A 6,141-nucleotide genomic window follows, 5' to 3' on the forward strand; every position below is an offset into this window, starting at 1 on the left:
ACAGCTGCTGGCTGCTGAGGCTGAGAAACCCCAAGGTTGACAAGTAAAAAGGCACAGTCCCGATGTTACCAAACCACACAGCAGGCCGTTAACTTAAGTCCATTTTAAGTCCCAAGGTTGGCAGAGCATGGCAGGCTGCTTGCTGAGCAACGATACAGCTACATGCAGGGTCCAAGCATGCCATAAGCTGGAGACCATTCTCAAAGCTTCTCCTTAAATACAGGAAGCAGACCACATACTCAAAAGCAGCTACTCAGCTGCTCCCAGTAGATTCTACCATGTAGTTGATTACCAGTCTCATCATGGGGAATACTACATCCAACTGGCTAGCCACTCAACCAGGCCTAGCTAAGTTGACATAAAAACATAACCATCACAGTCTCTATGAATTTTCCTATCCTAGTTATTTCACGTAAGTGAGTTCATGCCATGTTTGTTCTTTTGTGTCTGACTTAGTATAATGTTTTCGGGGTTCATTCACTTTGTAGCATTGTATTACAGCCTTATTACTGTCAGGAGCGTATTGAAAGGAAAGTGAGGCAATCTACTTCTGTAAAGATTTGTGGCCCTGGGAAACCCAGTGGAGGTTGCTATGAGTCGGAATCGACTCGATGGCAGTGGGTTTGGGTCAGGGGGATATGAAGTTTAATATTACAAAATAAAAGTTAATTAAGATTCTGAAAACCCTAAAGGTATGGATGTTGAGAATTAGGAGTTTTGCTTTCCAGAGTGATGATAAAATATGTATCATTTTAGTAATTAATATTTTAATTGTTGTAAAATATATATAACAAAAAAATGACCATTTTAGCCATTTTTAAATGTGCAGTTCTGTTATTTAATTATATTTCTCTATTGTGCAACCATCACCACTCTTCATTGTCAAACACTTTTCATGCCTCTAAACAGAGACTCAGTATCCCTTCAGTAACAATCCCCCATTTTCCTCTCTCCCCAGTCCCTGCTAAATACTAACCAACTTTTGTTTCTATGCCTGTTCTAAGAGTTTCATATAGGTGGGGTTGTACAGTGCTTGTCATTTTGTGTCTGACTTACTCCCTCAGCATAGTGCTTTCAGAGTTCATCCATATTGTAGCATATATCAGAACTTCATTTCTCTTTATGGCTAAATAATATTCCATTGTATCAATATACTACATATTTATCCACTCATCTGTTGATGGACACTTGGGTTGTTTCTATCTGTTGGCTATAGTAAACAGTGTTGCTGTGAACATTGGTGTACATGTATCTTTTTGAGTCTCTTCTTTCAATTCTTCTGAATATAAACCAAGCAGTAGTTGACTTGTATTCTATAGTAACTATACTTATTGGTATAAATTCTATAATAACTATACTTATTAATATAGTTCCTGTTCTCTTGCTTCTCCTCCTTAAGTCAACACTAACTCAAAACCAAACTCACTGCTTTTGAGTCAGATCCAACTCATAGCAGCCCCTCCTTGGGTTTCTAAGGTGGTATCACTACAGAAGTAGATTGCCCAATCTTCCTTCCGAGGAGTGGCTGGTGGGTTTGAACTGCCAGCCTTCTAGTTAGCGGTCGGATGGCTTAGCCACTATGCCATCAGAGCTCCCAGGTCAACACTAGATGAAAATATTCTTTGTAAATTACATTGTTTTAAAAGTTATTTTTTGAGAAAGAAAACTAAGAACAGTAAAAGGTGTGACTGGCTCATTCTTCCTGTCCAGATGGTTGATCATGATCCCTTTCAGTTGGTATTAAGGTTCTTTTGATATCAAAACACCAAACTCATTGCTGTTGACTTGACTGTGACTCATAACGGTCCCACAGGACAGAGTAGAACTGCCCCATGGAAGCAGACTGCCACATCTTTGTCCCATGGAGTGGCTGGTGGTATCAAACTGCCCTTTCAGTTAGCAGATGAGCACTTAGCCACCGCAGCCATCACAGTGCCTCTGATTCCAAATAGCAGAATGCAGCTCTGACTATCCTAGTCAAAAGAAAGGAATTTATAAGAAAGAGACTAAGGTGTTACCTCTGTCGGCTAACAAGTCTCAGTCCCATAAGAGTAAGTGTAGGATTCACAGCTTGAGTTACACCCTGTTCTAGACACAGTGATTGGTTCAGGGGTGGGCATGGGAGTTACCCCCTGCTCTGGACACAGTGATTCGTTCAGGCGTGGACATGGGACCTCACAGAACCAATCAGAGGGTTTTCTTTTAAAACTGAGACAGAACCATTTAAAGAGAGAGGCCTCCTAATGCTGTGGTTGCTATGACCAGGTTGGCTGTAGTTTTGGTCTCCATCATGCAGCGTCAGCAGGGGGACCCTGATATGAGAGGTAAGCAGGTCAGCGAATGAGAGAAGTCAGATGACCTGACAGCGTGGAGACCCCAATTCTAGGCTCTGGTTCTTGTGTTTCTTTTCTCAATTCACAATCTTTCCAATGTACATGAGCCTCTTTGTGCTGGATATCTTCTTTGGTTTACTCCTCCAGATCTAATCTCCACTCTTCTCCATTCCTCTGGCTTCCATTTGGGTTTGACCAAAGGGGATCCTTGGCAGAAGATTGGAGTGAAGGAGGAGAGTAAGGCAAGGGCTGAGGCCCCTCTGTTTCCAGTTTCCTTGGTCCCCGATTCTGCACATTAATACTCAGGGTCAACCCACTCCTCCAGGAATCTTCTTGCCCAAAGGACACTTGGCTTTCTTGCTCTGTGGGCTGGCCAACCTGCTACTCCATTTCATGCCGGTTTCTTCTACCAATTAATGCCCAAAGGCAACCCACTTTGCCAGGAAGCCACCTACCTATTAGCATCTGGCTTTCTCCTCTGTGGGCTGGTAAGGCTGTTGCTCTCTCATGCCGGTCTCTCTGCTACTTCTGTCTCTCATGCTGCATGCCAGGATCTCAGGTCAATGATGCACTGTACTCCTGTTTCTACATTTTAGGTATGTATCAGAGCAGCACCCCACTCTCTCGGTACCATATTCTGTTTTGGTTACCTAGTGTCACCACAAATGGGATGGCTTTATTCTCTTAAAATTTTGGAGGTTAGAAGTTTGAGTTCCACCTGGCTCTAGGGCCTGGGTGAAAGCCCCTTGACCTTGGGCTTAAGCTCTGCCTCTTGCTCCTGGCCCACTGAAACTAGAGGCATCTCTCTTCACTCAGGCAGGTGCTGGCTGCTGAGGCTGACAGACCCAAGGTTGACAAATGAAAAGGCACAGTCCCAATATTACCAAACCACTTGACAGGCCATAAATTCTATTGAAAGTCCTGAGATTGTCTGGGCAGCATGGCAGGCTGCTGAACAATGACTCGGCTGCATGATGGGTTCAAGCATGCCATCAGCTGGAGACCTTCCTCAAAGTTGCTTCTTATATACTAGAAGCAGCCCATATCCCTAAAGCAGCTACTTAGCTGCTCCAGTAGCTTCCACCGTGGAGTTAATTACCAATCTCACCATGGGGAATAACTATATCTAGGTGCCCAGCCACTCAACCAGGCCTAGTCAAGTTGATACACAACCTTAACTACCACATTCAGTAAAATTTATTTTTATCCTTTATAATTAATACCTTTTCTGTTAGGTTTAAGAAACCCTCTCCTTCTCTGAAGTCAGGAAGATATTCTATCATATCTTCAAAATCTTTATTATTTTATGATTCATATTTTTTTGTTGTCTGAGTTACGAATCCACTTTCTTTTTTCCATGTAAATATCCAATTGTTCCAGCACAGGTAATTGAAAAACTGCTCTGCAGTTCCACTTTTATCGTTAATCAAGTGTCCATTCAAGCCCAAGTCTCTGTAAGACTTTCGTTTTTGTTCCTGTAGTCAGTTTATCCCTGCTGCAGAATCATGATGTCTTGAGTACATAGGTTTATAATAAGATTTGCAATATCTTAGAACAAGTCCTTTTATCTTATTCTCCTTTAAAAATATCTAAGCTATTCTCAGTCCTATGCAATTATTAAAAAAAAATTTAGTGTGATTTGGGTAAAAGTTTACAGAGCAATTTTCCAGACAGCAGTTCGTACATGTTTTGTTTCATGACATTGACTGCGATTCCCCACAACGTAATAGCTCTCTTCCCACTTCCTCCCCAAAATGAGGAACGCTTCATGAATTTGTGCGTCATCCTGGTGCAGGGGCCGTGCTGATCTTCTCTGTGTTGTTCCAGTTTTAGTGTGTGTGCTGCTGAAGCAAGCACAAGCCTACGCAATTTTATATGAGCTCCAGAGTCAATGTATCAGTTCTACTCTGCTCTAGAGTAAAAACTGTTGGGGTTTTAATTGATATTATTTGGAATCTATATATCAGATAGGGAAATACTGACATTTTTATAATACTGAGTTCACCAGTACCATTAGCCTAGTATGTCTCTCCATTAATTTAGGTCTTTTTAATGCCTTTTGATAAAGTTAAAAGTTGAAATAATTTTATTTCAACTTACATGTGTCTTTGGATGAAAGTGGGAATTTTGTAGACAGCATGTAATTAAATCATGACTTGTATTCTTTTGTCAGTATTATTTGCCTTTTGGTTGGAGAGTTTAATCTGTTTACATTTAAAGTAGCTACAGATTGGGAAGAACTTATTTCTGCCATTTTGCTGTTCTTTTCCTGTATGTCTTGTGCTTTTTTGGCCACTCATTTCCTTAATTATTACCGCCTTTGTGTAAAATTTTTTGTAGTGAACCATTTTGGTTCCCTTTTCATTTTCAGATATTTTCTTTGTGGTTACCATGGAGATTAAATTTGATACCCAGGATTTATAACAGTCTACTTTGCGTTGATAACAGCTTAACTTCAATAGCATACAAAAATTCTAGTCCTATACAGTTTTTTACACTTTATGTTGTCACAAATTATATCTTTATACTTTGTATGTCTGGTAACATGAGTTTATAATCAATTTTTGTGTATTTGTATTTTAAATCATATCAGGAATAAAAAGGGAAGTTATAGTCCAAAAACAATACAGTTACCTTTATCAGAGAACCTTTATTTCTTCGTGTAGCTGAGTTATTGTCCAGTGTCTCCTTTCATTTCCATCTGAAGGCCCCCATTTACCGTTTCTTATAGGGCACATTTAGTAGTAATGAACTCCTCAACTTTTGCTCATTTGGGAATTTCTTAATTTTTCCTTCAGTTTTGAAATGTAGTTTTACTGGATATAGAATTCTTGATTGATAATATTTTTCTTTTAACACTTTAAATATGTCGTTCCATTGCCTCTGGCCTCCATGGTTTCTGATGAGAAATGAACTGTTACTTTATTGATTTCTTTTTTTCGCTCTTTTTTTATTTTTATTTTTTTCTTTTTCGCTTTTTTTTTCTGCTGATTAGTTTGCTTGTATTTGTCTGTTTTAAAACAACTATTATTAATAATATTTTTGTCCTTTTTACTATTATTCTTAATCTTCCCCTCCCAGGTCCTAGTTTTCAGCATTTTTTCTTTGCCCTGTTCATGGTTGAAATTTTTTTTTTGAGTTTTTTTTTCCCCTTTTTTCTCATGGTTAACCCTGTTCCTTGTTTTTCTTTTTGCATTTTCCCCATTTTTTTCCCTTCATTATTCTCCTTCTCTACTTTTTTTCTCTTAATGCCCTATCACCAGATACTGCAGGTTTTCTTGTTTTTTCTTCTTTCTTTCCCTTTTTTCTTTTTTTGGTTATTGTTCCTGTGTGATTACATGGCTTTTATCCCTGTGCTTTTAGTTTTTTGTCCCTGTGCTTTTAGTTTTTTGAATGTTATTCAGTTGTAATTTGGGTCTAATTGAGTGGGAGACAACAACAGTCCCTATAAGACACAACTACACCCACACCTCCTGCAACTTCACTTACTGAGCGAGAGCCACTACCTCCTTCTCCACCAATGGGCCAACAATAAAAAACCACCAAGAAGAGCCTGAATCACCCTTGACTGCTCTTCACAAACAGTTAACAGAGATCTAAATACAACAACGCCACGAGGCCTTGGAGACAACAGACTATCACAGCCTACACAAAGAAGCAGGATAAAGTGGTAGAAACAAGGGAGCAGGATACAGACCCAGAACACATCCCTGAGGAAGAAGCAGTGATAAGGAATTCAAAAGAGAATTATCTTTAGGTATCTTCAAAGGATTGAGAGACAGACCAAAGAAAACACAGAAAAAACCTT

At 39.5% G+C, this 6,141-nt stretch overlaps 1 protein-coding gene and 1 non-coding gene across 2 annotated transcripts in view; one reads left to right on the forward strand and one right to left on the reverse strand.

The window, feature by feature from the left end:
• The window catches only part of SFI1 (SFI1 centrin binding protein), a 120,328-nt gene that overhangs the window by 1,303 nt on the left and 112,884 nt on the right, over positions 1-6,141 (forward strand). The window lies entirely within an intron of this gene.
• Positions 4,084-4,190, reverse strand: LOC122151383. The gene has a single exon (XR_006164126.1). It is a non-coding gene; the product is annotated as a U6 spliceosomal RNA (small nuclear RNA).

This window comes from Orycteropus afer, unplaced genomic scaffold, assembly GCF_000298275.1.
Source record: "Orycteropus afer afer isolate SDZICR_OR568_19922 unplaced genomic scaffold, OryAfe1.0 scaffold00420, whole genome shotgun sequence".
In the NCBI taxonomy this organism is placed as follows: domain Eukaryota; kingdom Metazoa; phylum Chordata; class Mammalia; order Tubulidentata; family Orycteropodidae; genus Orycteropus; species Orycteropus afer.